Source organism: Microcaecilia unicolor, chromosome 2 (assembly GCF_901765095.1).
Source record: "Microcaecilia unicolor chromosome 2, aMicUni1.1, whole genome shotgun sequence".
Classification (NCBI taxonomy): domain Eukaryota; kingdom Metazoa; phylum Chordata; class Amphibia; order Gymnophiona; family Siphonopidae; genus Microcaecilia; species Microcaecilia unicolor.
Window position 1 is genome coordinate 420682973 of NC_044032.1, and position 14847 is coordinate 420697819.

The following is a 14847-nucleotide window of genomic DNA, read 5'->3' on the forward strand; positions in this document are numbered from 1 at the left end:
CTTTTAAGCGGCCAGGTTTAGTGCATAAATGGACTATCTTTATGCGCTAACCCATGCCCACTTAAGTGCCGAATATTGACTTAAGCGACTATCCAGCTTATTTTTGAAAGAGATCGCCGGCCATCTTCCAACACAATCGGGAGATGGTCGGCGATCTCCTGAACCCGGCCAAATCGCTATAATCGAAAGCCGATTTTGGCCGGTGCCAACTGCTTTCCGTCTCGGAACCGGCCAAACTTCAAGGGGGCGTTTTGGCAGGGTACAGAAGGCAGGATGGGGGCGGGGTTACGAGATGGCCGGCTTCGCCCGATAATGGAAAAAAGATGGCCGGCTCTGACGAGCATTTCGCCAGCTTCACTTGGGCCATTTATTTTTACGACCAAGCCTCAAAAAAGTGCCCCAATTGACCAGATGACCACCGGAGGGAATCGGGGATCACCTCCCCTTACTCCCCAGTGGTCACCAACCCCCTCCCACCCAAAAAAAATGTTAACATTTTTTTGCCAGCCTCTATGCCAGCCTCAAATGTCATACCCAGCTCCCTGACAGCAGTATGCAGGTACCTGGAACATTTTTTTGTGGGTGCAGTGCACTTCAGGCAGGTGGACCCAGGCCCATCCCCCCCACCTGTTACACTTGTGGTGGTAAATGTGAGCCCTCCAAACCCCCCCCCAAAACCCACTGTACCCACATGTAGGTGCCCCCCTTCACCCCTTAGGGCTATGGTAGTGGTCTAGAGTTGTGAGGAGTGGGTTTTGGGGGGATTTGGGGGGCTCAGCACCCAAGGTAAGGGAGCTATGCACCTGGGACCAATTTTTGAAGCCCACTGCAGTGCCCCCTAGGGTGCCCAGTTGGTGTCCTGGCAAGTCAGGGGGACCAGTGCACTACAAATGCTGGCTCCTCCCACAACCAAATACCTTACATTTCGCCGGGTTTGAGATGGCCGGGCCCGGTTTCCATTATGGCCGAAAACCGAAGCCAGCTATCTATCTCAACATTTGACCTAAATGTTTTCAAAGCACTTAGCCTTCCAAAGTTCCATAGATTTCTATGGAACTTTGGAAGGCTAAGTGCTTTGAAAATATGCTTCTTATTAAGTCTCCTATCCATGGATTTTCAGCGACACTCTACAGATAGTGCCAGGGCGGAGTTGGTGAAGCAGCGACAGAACGACCAGCTAAACAGAGAGAAGTGATATTCAGTCACTATCAGCATAAGTAGGTGATTTAAATCAAGGCATGTGGAAAAGCACTACTTAATTAAACTGCTTAGCTACAAGTATAGCAGCTGAATATTACTTCAATTTGTATAGCCGATGGCAGTGACTGGATATACATATATCCAGTGCCACCACGTATCCAACCATATAGTGGCACTGAACATATGTATTTTTTAAATGCGAAAATAGATTCACTACTGTTGCTGCTACTGAAATTGACCTGAATATTGAAATTTGTCTTCCCATTGTATTTTCTGAACTTGAACTCTGCTTGTGGTTTCTTAAGTAGCAGGTAATTTAGAGCATTCTGCCTTTGAGACTGCTGCTAAGTTTTCTATACTCTACACAAAAATCAGTTATCATTCCAATTTACTCCAGTACATTTACAACCTATTTAAAGCCATCATTACATACACACCGTAATGGCTGAAGATGGTCATTTTGCTAGTTTAAGCTTGAACTAGTTGGGACACAGAGTTTCAACCACTTTAGACAACAACATTTAGTGGTTAGAATCAGGGTCCAGGTTACCAAGGTAGTCACAATCTGAAATATCAACACAAGGAGGGGATCAGGGCATGATCCTAATGGTAGCTTGAACTAGGGTTGGCCCAGGAGTTTAGGACAAGCAGTAACAGGAATCCTAAAAATTAGACTAAGTAGTAACCTGTAGCAAAGTGAGTTACTGAAAAAATCAAGCAATGTAACTTTATCAGGAACTGATGCAGCATAAGCAAAACTTAATGAATTCTCTGTAAACCTAGAGGATGTAATGGGGCAGTTCTACAAACTGAAGAGTAGCTAATCTCCTGGACCGGATGGTATTCATCCCAGAGTACTGATAGAACTGAAAAATGAGCTTGCAGAGCTATAGTTAGAAATATGTAATTTATCCTTAAAATCGAATGTGGTACCGGAAGATTGGAGGGTGGCCAATGTAACGCCGATTTTTAAAAAAGGTTCTAGAGGAGATCCGGGAAATTATAGACCGGTGAGTCTGACGTCGGTGCCGGGCAAAATGGTAGAGAGTATTATTAAAAGCAAAATTACAGAGCATATTCAAAAGCATGGATTAATGAGACAAAGTCATGGGTTTAGTGAAGGGAAATCTTGCCTCACCAATCTACTACATTTCTTTGAAGAGGTGAACAAACATGTGGATAAAGGTGAGCCAGTTGATATTGTGTATCTGGATTTTCAGAAGGCGTTTGACAAAGTACCTCATGAAAGACTCCAGAGGAAATTGGAGAGTCATGGGATAGGAGGTAGTGTTCTATTGTGGATTAAAAACTGGTTAAAAGATAGAAAACAGAGAGTAGGGTTAAATGGTCAGTATTCTAAATGGAGAAGGGTAGCTAGTGGGGTTCCCCAGGGGTCTGTGCTGGGGCCGCTGCTTTTTAACATATTTATAAATGACCTAGAGATGGGAGAAACTAGTGAGGTAATTAAATTTGCTGATGACACAAAGTTATTCAAAGTCGCTAAATTGTGGGAGGATTGTGAAAAATTACAAGAGGACCTTACGAGAATGGGAGACTGGGCGTCTAAATGGCTGATGACATTTAATGTGAGCAAGTGCAAAGTGATGCGTGTGGGAAAGAGGAACCCAAATTATAGCTACGTCATGCAAGGTTCCATGTTAGGAGTCACAGACCAAGAAAGGGATCTAGGTGTCGCCGTTGATATGTTGAAACCTTCTGCTCAGTGTGCTGCTGCGGCTAAGAAAGCAAATAGAATGTTAGGTATTATTAGGAAAGGAATGGAAAACAAAAATGAGACTGTGATAATGCCATTGTATCGCTCCATGGTGCAACCGCACCTTGAATATTGTGTTCAATTCTGGTCGCCACATCTCAAAAAAGATATAGTGCAATTAGAAAAGGTGCAGAGAAGGGCGACGAAAATGATAAAGGAGATGGGACAACTTCCCTATGAGGAAAGGCTAAAGCGGCTAGGGCTCTTCAGCTTGGAGAAAAGACGGCTGAGGGGAGATATGATAGAGGTCTATAAAATAATGAGTGGAGTTGAACGGTAGATGTGAAGCGTCTGTTTACGCTTTCCAAAAATACTAGGACTAGGGGGCATGCGATGAAGCTACAATGTAGTAAATTTAAAACGAATCAGAGAAAATTATTCTTCACTCAACGTGTAATTGAACTCTGGAATTCGTTGCCAGAGAATGTGGTAAGGGCGGTTAGCTTAGTGGAGTTTTAAAAATGTTTGGACGGCTTCTTAAAGGAAAAGTCCATAGACCGTTATTAAATGGACTTGGGGAAAATCCACTATTTCTGGGATAAGCAGTATAAAATGTTTTGTACTTTTTGGGGATCTTGCCAGGTATTTGTGATCTTGATTGGTCACTGTTGAAAACAGGATGCTGGGCTTGATGGATCTTTCGTCTTTCCCAGTATGGCAATACTTATGTACTTATGTAACATGATGCCATTTTGGTTGCCTGATTGTTCCTGAATGAGATAAGGCTCTCTTGATTTACTGTGAAGTATGACAGTTTAAAATGGATTTATGAATTTTTGATAAAGACACTTTATTTGAAAATAACTGAAATTCACAAACTTAAAAACCATAAAATTACAGATCTATGAGGAATTGTGTTGACAGAATTTTGAAAAGACTTTCAATAAAGCACTTCTGATAAAGCACCTTCTGATGAGCCAATACATACATTTTATAACATGGCCATTCCTATGCTGCCACAAAGACTTCCATGTCCCTTGCTTTGTTTCAGTTTGTAGAATGGATGTTCATACTGGACATCACCAGCACATGGATGTCTATTTCTCACGTATTGTAGAACAGGCTGTATGTGGGCAGATAGAGGGGCATAATTGAATGGCGCTGGCCATCTCCATGGCCGACCATCTCCGAGGACGGCGCCTCGAAGGGGTGGAGCCAACCGTATTTTCGAAAAAGATGGCCGACCATCTTTTTTTTCGATAATACGGTTGGGGCCGCTCAAATGTCAGAAATGGCCGGGTTTGAGATGGCTGGCCTCGGTTTTTCCCCATAATGGAAACCGAAGCCGGCGATCTCAAATCTGGCCAAATCCAAGGCATTTGGTCGTGGGAGGGGCCAGGATCCGTAGTGCACTTGTCCCCCTCGCATGCCAGGACACCAACCGGGCACCCTAGGGGGCACTTCTAAAAAGTAAAAAAAAATAGCTCCCAGATGCATAGCTCCCTTACCTTGGGTGCTGAGCCCCCCCCAAACCCACTCCCCACAATTATACACCATTACCATAGCCCTAAGGGGTGAAGGGGGCACCTACATGTGTACAGTGGGTTTCGGGTGGGTTTTGGAGGGCTCCCATTTTCCACCACAAGTGTAACAGGTAGGGGGGGTGGGCCTGGGTCCACCTGCCTGAAGTCCACTGCACCCACCACAATTGCTCCAGGGACCTGTATACTGCTGCAATGGACCTGAGTATGACATTTGAGGCTGGCATAGAGGCTGGCAAAAAAAAAATTTAAGTTGTATTTTTGAGGGTGGGAGGGTGTTAGTGACCACTGGGGGAGTCAGGGGAGGTGATCCCCGATTCCCTCGAGTAGTCATCTGGTCAGTTGGGGCATTTTTTTGGGACTTGGACCTGAAAAAAAAGTGACTAAAGTGGACCAAATTCTCGTCAAGGCTGGCTTTCTTTTTTCAATTATCGGGCGAAGCCAGCCATCTCAACGGACGCCCCCGTCCTGCCTTCGCTACCGTGCTGACATGCCCCCTTGAACTTTCGCCGGCCCCGCGACGGAAAGCAGTTGGAGCCGGCCAAAATCGGCTTTCAATTATACCGATTTGGCCGACTTCAGGAGATCGCCGGTCATCTCCCGATTTGTGTCGGAAGATGGCCGGCGATCTCTTTCGAAAATAAGCTGGATAGTGTTCTAAAATATATGAGAAATGGACATCCATATGTGACAAACCAACTTGCAGATGCACATGCAGACTCCTTTGATTACCTCACTCATTGGGAGAGCAGGTGTCAAGGCATCTTAGACGGTCTTGCCCCTTTACAACTTAAATCCTCCTTCCACCGCAGATCTAAAACTTGGTTTACTCATGAACTTAAAGTGCTGAAGCAACAAACTAGAATGCTGGAGAGAACTTGGTTTAAGTCCAAAAGCGACCGCGCCCTATCAGCTTGGAAGCATTCTCATCACACTTACAAATATGCAATAAAACAAGCCAAAAGAGCTTTCTTCCATAAAGAATTCAAGCGGTTATGTTGGATGCACGGAAGCTATACCGTCAGCTGAATTCTCCTCTAGACACCACTCCTGTTACCTCATCAAGTGATGGTATGCCTTCAGCGTCCCAGTTGGCCAACTATTTCAGGAAAAAAATCCTTCTATTTCAGAACTCGCTCCACTAGTGTTGATGACTTCCTTGTTGGCCTTACGCCCCCTCAAGCACCTTGCCCAGCTGACTGTTATTGGTCCTCCTTTGAGCAGGTCACTACTGCGCAGGTCTCCTTGGCCCTTCACAAGTTTTCTCGGACGCACTGCAAGCTGGATATCTGCCCTAACTACCTGCTGCAATCGGCACCAGAATGTTTTTTTTTTTGTTACATTTGTACCCTGCGCTTTCCCACTCATGGCAGGCTCAATGCAGCAGGCAATGGAGGGTTAAGTGACTTGTCCAGAGTCACAAGGAGCTGCCTGTGCCGGGAATCGAACTTAGTTCCTCAGTTCCCCAGGACCAAAGTCCACCTCCCTAACCACTAGGCCACTCCTCCACTCCACTTGTTGCTGACTTTACATCCTACCTAAACTATATGCTTCAGCGTGGGCGCTTCCCTGCGGCTCACGGTCACATTCTCCTAACACCAATCCCAAAAGACCCGAAGTGTGAGCCTAGTATTATTTCTAACTACCGCCCTGTTGCAACTATCCCATTGCTTGTCAAGACTATGGAAAGCATGGTAAATTCCCAGCTTGCTGGTTATTTAGACAAATTTTCAATTCTTCATGCCTCCCAATCTGGATTCCGATATCACCACAGTACTGAGACAGTGCTGGTTACTCTTCTGTCCAACTTTCGGAAGGAACTGTCTTTTGGAAAAAACATCTTGCTTCTCCAACTTGATTTGTCAAGTGCATTTGACATGGTTGACCACAATCTCCTTCTTGCGCTGCTAAATGACTTTGGTGTTAGAGGCACTGTCTTGGAATGGTTTCGGGAATTTCTATCTTGCCGATCGGGTCAAAGTCCAGTCCACTATATCTCCCTCTTGGAGGTCTCAATGTGGAGTTCCTCAAGGCTCCCCTCTTTCACCTACCCTCTTTAACATCATGATGACTCCACTGGCAACATCCCTTTTCAACCATGGCCTGAATCCCTACATCTATGCTGATGATGTGACTATCTACATCCCTTTCCAAACTTCCTTAGCCGAAATCTCAGCAGACATTCAGAACAGTCTCACCATTATGGTCAATTGGGCTAGCACATTTAAGTTTAAGCTAAATAAGGTAAAAACACACTGCCTCATTCTCTCCTCCCCATTCAAACAGTCTATCCCGGGCACGATTGCTGTGCTGGACTTCTCCATCCCTATCGCAGCAAGTCTGAAGCTACTCGGGGCCATTCTGGATTCCCACTTGACTCTCGACTTTCAAGTATCATCAGTTACGAAGCGCATGAGGTATCTTAAGCGTATCAAGCAGTTTCTACCGTTTGACCTCTTCAGGACTTAATCCACTCACTCGTCTTGAGCCATTTTGACTACTGCAATGGAATTTACACCGGCTGCAAAGAGCATACCCTTAAGAAACTCCAGACTGCACAGAACACGGCGGCGAGGCTTCTATTTGGCAAATCTCAATTTGAAGCAGCAAAGCCCCTTCGTGAAAAGCTCCACTGGCTCCCGATTAAGGAACGTATTGAATTTAATCTCTGTGCTCTTACACACAAAATTGTATACGGGGACGCTCCAGCTTATACAGTGGTGGAAATAAGTATTTGATCCCTTGCTGATTTTGTAAGTTTGCCCACTGACAAAGACATGAGCAGCCCATAATTGAAGGGTAGGTTATTGGTAACAGTGAGAGATAGCACATCACAAATTAAATCCGGAAAATCACATTGTGGAAAGTATATGAATTTATTTGCATTCTGCAGAGGGAAATAAGTATTTAATCCCTCTGGCAAACAAGACCTAATACTTGGTGGCAAAACCCTTGTTGGCAAGCACAGCGGTCAGACGTCTTCTGTAGTTGATGATGAGGTTTGCACACATGTCAGGAGGAATTTTGGTCCACTCCTCTTTGCAGATCATCTCTAAATCATTAAGAGTTCTGGGCTGTCGCTTGGCAACTCGCAGCTTCAGCTCCCTCCATAAGTTTTCAATGGGATTAAGGTCTGGTGACTGGCTAGGCCACTCCATGACCCTAATGTGCTTCTTCCTGAGCCACTCCTTTGTTGCCTTGGCTGTATGTTTTGGGTCATTGTCGTGCTGGAAGACCCAGCCACGACCCATTTTTTAGGCCCTGGCGGAGGGAAGGAGGTTGTCACTCAGAATTGTACGGTACATGGCCCCATCCATTCTCCCATTGATGCGGTGAAGTAGTCCTGTGCCCTTAGCAGAGAAACACCCCCAAAACATAACATTTCCACCTCCATGCTTGACAGTGGGGACGGTGTTCTTTGGGTCATAGGCAGCATTTCTCTTCCTCCAAACACGGCGAGTTGAGTTCATGCCAAAGAGCTCAATTTTTGTCTCATCTGACCACAGCACCTTCTCCCAATCACTCTCGGCATCATCCAGGTGTTCACTGGCAAACTTCAGACGGGCCGTCACATGTGCCTTCCGGAGCAGGGGGACCTTGCGGGCACTGCAGGATTGCAATCCGTTATGTCGTAATGTGTTACCAATGGTTTTCGTGGTGACAGTGGTCCCAGCTGCCTTGAGATCATTGACAAGTTCCCCCCTTGTAGTTGTAGGCTGATTTCTAACCTTCCTCATGATCAAGGATACCCCACGAGGTGAGATTTTGCGTGGACCCCCAGATCTTGTCGATTGACAGTCATTTTGTACTTCTTCCATTTTCTTACTATGGCACCAACAGTTGTCTCCTTCTCGCCCAGCATCTTACTGATGGTTTTGTAGCCCATTCCAGCCTTGTGCAGGTGTATGATCTTGTCCCTGACATCCTTAGACAGCTCCTTGCTCTTGGCCATTTTGTAGAGGTTAGAGTCTGACTGATTCACTGAGTCTGTGGACAGGTGTCTTTCATACAGGTGACCATTGCCGACAGCTGTCTGTCATGCAGGTAACGAGTTGATTTGGAGCATCTACCTGGTCTGTAGGGGCCAGATCTCTTACTGGTTGGTGGGGGATCAAATACTTATTTCCCTCTGCAGAATGCAAATAAATTCATATACTTTCCACAATGTGATTTTCCGGATTTAATTTGTGATGTGCTATCTCTCACTGTTACCAATAACCTACCCTTCAATTATGGGCTGCTCATGTCTTTGTCAGTGGGCAAACTTACAAAATCAGCAAGGGATCAAATACTTATTTCCACCACTGTATGTACAGTCTGATTGACCTTCCAGAAATTCTGAGAAGTCGTCCCGCACCTATCTCAATTTTCACTTTCCAAACTGCAGAAACTTAAGATACAAGCTACTCTTTGCCTCCTCTTTTTGCTTTATGAGTCCCCGTTACTGGAACGCATTACCATTAACATTAAGAGAGATAGCCGATCACGGTCTGTTCAAGAAGTCCCTGAAGACCTACCTATGTGATGGATCATACTCCTCTGCTGCAGCAAGCATTCATATGCAAACAATGATGGCAGACAAAGGGAACATTGATTATTTTCTGGCACAACTGGCAGTGAATTCATACTGAAGAAGATTCTCATTAGGTCTTAAGCACTCCCCTGCGGCCCCACGAACCAGCACAGGGAGCACAGGCTGCAATGCTCTCTGAGTCTGCTGCTGCAAAACATGCAGATAAATTTGGAAAACTCAAGCCCAGCTGCCCAGGTAAAATACCTATTTTTTGAACATGTACAGTGTAGTGGTGGTGGGCTCTTCACTGCTTAGGGAAAAAAAGGTATATTTAATCATTAAATATACCTTTTGTTTCCCTAGGCAGTAAAGAGCTCACCCCCACCCAGAAACCCACCAACAATGAATTTTAATGTTAGTTGGTTTCTGAGTGGGGGTGGGCTCAGTTTCCAGGTTAAAATAAAAAAAGTTGTATATATTTTCATGTTGGTGGGTTTTTGGTTGGGGATAGTCTCTGCAGTGCCCAGGTTAAAATAATTAAAAAAAAGTTTTATTTTTAATGTAGGTGTGTTTCTGGGTGGAGGTGGGCTCTGCAGTGCACAGGACATTAAAAACAAAAGGTTTTATATTTAATGCTGGTGTGCTTCAGGGTTTGGTGGGGGGGAGATGCCAGACTATGGGAGAGATGGGTAGGGAGTATGACAGGGCTGACGCTAGGCTACAGGGAAAGGCCGATGCCTAGCTATGGGATGGATGATGGGGAAGGGAAGGGCTAATGTCGGGCTATGGAGATGAATATGGGGGGGGTAAAGAACAGAAGGGCTGATGCCGAGCTATGGGGATGGATGAGGGGGGTAGGGAAGGGAAAGGCTGAGACCGGGCTATGGGGATGGATCAATTGGGGGGTAGGGAAGGACTGATGTCATGCAACAAGATGGATATTAGGGAGTAGGGAAGGGAAGGGCTGATGCAATGCTATGGGGATGGATATGGGGGGGGGGGGGGCGGTAGGAAAGGGAAGGGTTGATGCCAGGCTACGGGGATGGATATAGGGGGAGAGAAAGCAGTAGACCCAAAGGAAGGGAAAAAGACTTCAAAGGTATTTACATGTTTTGCTTAATCAGGCACTTACATTTGTTATTGTAAATTGTAAGCCACTTTGAACCGAAACTTGTTTTGGATAATAGTGGGATGAATGAATAAATAGATAAATACATAGATACGTACATACATAAATACATAAATAAATAAATAAAGCAATGTTTGAAGGATATATGCCGTTGCTGTAATTATATTGCAGGATCCTGTCATGTGTGTTGAGATGTTTGCTATTATAGTAGACTTATGTCTGGTCAAGTTTAAGATATGGGATAATGTAACTATATTTAAAAATATTTATTTTCCATTAAGTATGTATGTGGTTTATGTTGATGTAGGGCAGACTACTTAGAAATCCATCATTAAGAGCATTCTAAGGCATTATTTTGTAGTATCTCAAGAAACGCTTCTCTTACCTACGTATATACATAGTGCCCACCCATATTAGCTCTGAGCCCACCCAAAATGTCAGGTCTGGCTACACCACTGTCCGTCATCCATTCCAAGTAGGCTTCAGACCAAATCATAGCACCAAAACCCTCCTATTATCTTTGTATGATCTTATCCGTACCACATTAGATCAACATCAGTCAGTAATTATAGAGTCTTTAGAACTGTCTTCAGCTTTTGATCTCATTGACCACACTCTCCTTCAGTGTTTTCAATCCATTGGCATTTCTAACATTATCCTCTCCTGTTTACCAGTTATCTTTCTAATCGTTCCTATCACCTTTCTTTTCATGATAAAACCGCAGATTTCCCTCCTCTTCTTTCTGGAGTACCCTAAAGCTCTATACTGTCACTAGCTCCCTTTAATATTTTCTAGCCCCTCTACTCACTATTATCCAGGAACGTTCCTGAACTCCATTTTGTTATGCGGATGACATTCAGATCATCTTTAGGGTCTCAGACACATCTCCAGTCTCAACTCTCAATAAGTGTTGCTCCAAGGTCTCATGGCTTAAATCTAACCTTTCGATTCTTTTTTCTCTTACCCACAATTCACCAGTACCTGCCCCTCTGTTAGAAGGCACTACCTTAGCTTTCAAGGACTCAGTCAAAATTCTGGGTGTCACATTCAACTCAGCTCTGTCCTTCAAACCTCACATAGATTTGATTCTTCATGTTTCCTTTTTTGCTCTACATCGTTTTCGGTCTGTCCACTTCATCATTCCTGCCACATTTTTACGTCCACTTATACATGAACTGGTTATTTCTCATTTGGACTATTGTAACTCCCTTCTTGTAGGCCTACCTTTACAGAGTACAAAATACTTACAACTCATCCATTCAACAGCAGTCAAATTACTTCACAATGCACAGCGTTTTGATCATGTCATGCCTTTTCTGATTTCTGAACACTGGCTTCCTATTTCCTCCCGAATAAAATTCAAGAGTCTACCGTTGGTATATTTATTTATTTATTTATGGCATTTATACCCCGCTCTTTCCCGCTCAATAGCAGGCTCAGTGCGGCTTACAGGATATGGTACAGAGTATCACAGAGATAACACAAAGTAAGGTACAAAGTACACAGAGTATGATACGAAGTATAACAGAGATGATCCAGTTGTAAGGTACAAAGTAAGGTAAATCTAGGTCCCCCTCTGCCCCTCTCTATCTGAACAGGTATCTTATTTCCTACTCTCCTTTACGTTGTCTTAGATCAGCCGATAATAATCTTTTTTCCTTACCACTGCCCTCTTTTTTCCGTCTCACCAGGACTTGAGATTCTGCTTTTAGTTATTTAGGTTCTAAACTCTGGAATGAGCTCCCATGTCAGATTCAGGATCAACCCACCATGGCATCTTTCAAACTGGCACTAAAAATTCACCTTTTAAGAACTGCATTTGACACCCCTTCATAACCCTCCCCTTTAGCCCGATTTTTCTGATTTCCTCCCTTTCCTGTCTCTATCTCCTCCCCCCCTTCTCACTCCACGGTGTGTCCCCCCATTCCTCCTCCCTTTTTCTTTTTCTTTCTTTTTCTCTTTTCCATTTCTCTTTTTCTTCTATGCCCTAGTTTTTAATTTGTTTTTGTAAACTGCATTGAGGCCTTGGCTATACCCCCTGCAGTATATCAAGCATGTGAAATAAATAAATAAAAGACAGCCACACGAGCTGAACTGCTTGACTCTCTCTGGCACTTTATGAGGTCTCCTTGGGGACCTTCCTGAATTCTGGTTGACTGGTCCTTTAAAGTTGTTGTAGAGGTTTTTTGGTATTATTCCATCTGCTTGTTTAGGTAAATACTGGAGAACTGGACTGGCTGGCTGAGGATATATGGGGCAGCTTAGTTCTGAGTTTTCTATTTCCATCTGCTGGTCGATGAGCATAACTATCCCACACGTCCTGGAATAGTGTGAAGAACTAATGGAAAGAAAATTATCAGGTAAGCCCTAATTTCTCCTTAAGTAGCAATAATTGAGTGCTAACAACTAATTATTGCAGTTAATTGGCATTGATTAGGATTTACATGCACAACTGACTGCACACTATTCTATAAGGTTCTGTGGCTAATTATCATAGTGTGTATCTGAAAATAGGGTGTGGTCAGGGGCGTGTCAGGGGCTTCCTGAAAAGTAGCACGCGGAATTACAGAATACTGCCTTACCGCACCTACCTTGGGTGTCGGCATTTATACCAGGTTATAACAAGCATAAGTCTGGTGCGGGATCTGTGCTAAACACTATTCTATATAAGTTGCATAGCCAGCACTGAAAATTTTTGAGCACCCAAGTTTCAGTGCCTTGTACAGAATTCCCTCCCACGTGCCTAGTGCTCAATTTGTCTCATAAAAACAAACTGTGCCCAGAAAAGAAAAACAGTGAACAGCTTGTTTTAGAACATGTATTTTACATTGTGTGCAATTGCAATCACATTCACGGGGTTTTTTGGAACAGTTCTTTTTCTACATGGTTTGTAGGGTTTTTTTTAGCTGTTTCTTTTCACCCTGTGTGGATTTGAAACCTTTTATAAAACTGGTTTCTCCACATGGTAGAGGAATGCTGTTGAAATATTAAGCGTCGCCTAGAGCTTTGAGGTTTCCTTTTTTAACATTGTAGAGTGAACTGCAAACTGAATTTTTGTATTTGTGTCTATTGTATGTAGCCAGAATATTGACAGTCACATATGTATATGCACACATACACGTATATATATATATGTCAGTTTTGTTGTCTTATACGCATGTTCTTGGTGTCTAAATTTTGGCAGCTTCCTTAGAGTATTACCCCCTTATATGCATATAAATATTCTGACTACTTGCTATTCTATAAAGTGGTGCTTAAAAGCCTTGGTGAGTAGTTTGAAGGTGGACATACACATGGGTAGAGTCTGGCTGGAGTGTGGGCAGGGTGCACAGTTATACATGTAGATTATAGAACACTACATGATATTCATGTCATATAGAGGGGCATAATCGAACGCGAACACCCATCTCCATGGGCGTCTATGTCCGAAAACGGGTACATGAAGAGGCGGGACAGACCGTATTTTCGAAAAAGATGGGCGTCCATCTTTTGTTTCGAAAATACGTTTTGGACGGACCAAATGCCATGGATTTGGTCCTTTCTGAGATGGGCGTTTTTTTTAAGCGATAATGGAAACTCAGAAACGTCCTAATCCAAGCCATTTAGTCATGGGATGGACAAATGTACAACAGTACCATAGCTCTTAGGGGTGAAGGGGGCAACTACATGTGGGTACAGTGGGTTTTAGAGGCCTCCCATTTACCACCACAAGTGTTACGGGTGGGGGGGGGGGGGGGGGGTGGGCCTGGGTCTGCCTGCCTGAAGTGCACTGCAGTACCCAGTAAAAGTGCTCCAGGGACAGGACTTGTTGCTGCTGTATAACCTTGGCATAGCAGTTCACACCTGAAGACTAATCTCGCTGAAAATGTCCTTTATTTGAATAAGCACGTTTACTCACAGTTAACTGCAGATCAGAGGTTGTGCCCCACTGGCAACGAGTCTCGTTGGTACTGAGATTAGCAGTAGGTCCGATATGGCAGAATGGTGCACAATGCCCTCTTTCAGCAACATTCAAGGTAAGAACTAAGTGCTGTAACGTGGCTAATACATGAAAGGGATCTAAAACTGTCTTACACAAATGGCCACTACCTCATGGACTACCGGAAACAAAACAGGGTACACTCTGACCCAGTAAGCAGAGGGAAAAGCACCATGGGAGTACAGCCTACCAACTACCAACATCGTGAGCAGGTAACACAAGCTAGTGGAATCACGGAGCCCAATACCCTACACCCACCACAATGCATTGCTGATGTGACTCTGCAGTGCCCTTAACAGAAAAGGTGTCACACTCACCCGAGACCCACATCAGAACCAGGGAAAGGCTGTCAGAGGATAGAACACAATCTGCTGTCATGGAGGTGGGTATGGCATTTGAGCCTGGCATACAGGCTGGGAAAAAAAGTTTGTAAAGTCGTTTTTTTGTGGTGGGAGGGGGTTAGGGACCACTGGGGGAGTCAGGGGAGGTGATCCCCAATTCCCTCCGGTGGTCATCTGGTCAGTTGGGGCACTTTTTTGGGACTTGGACCTGAAAAAAAGGGGTCCAAATAAAGCGGACCAAATTCTCGTCAAAAACGCCCTTCTTGTTTCGATTATCAGCTAAAGACGCCCATCTCTCCTCAGCCGATAACCACGCCCCATCCCCGCCTTTGCCACGCCTCCGACACGCCCCAGTGATCTTTGTTTGCCTCCATGACGGACTGCAGTCGAGGACGCCAAAAATTGGGTTTTGATTATACCGATTTGGGCG

General features: G+C 44.5%; 1 protein-coding gene across 1 annotated transcript in view; it reads right to left on the bottom strand.

The window, feature by feature from the left end:
- The window catches only part of LOC115461128 (alcohol dehydrogenase 1-like), a 110204-nt gene that overhangs the window by 8122 nt on the left and 87235 nt on the right, over positions 1-14847 (bottom strand). The gene's annotated exons all lie outside the window — the stretch shown is intronic.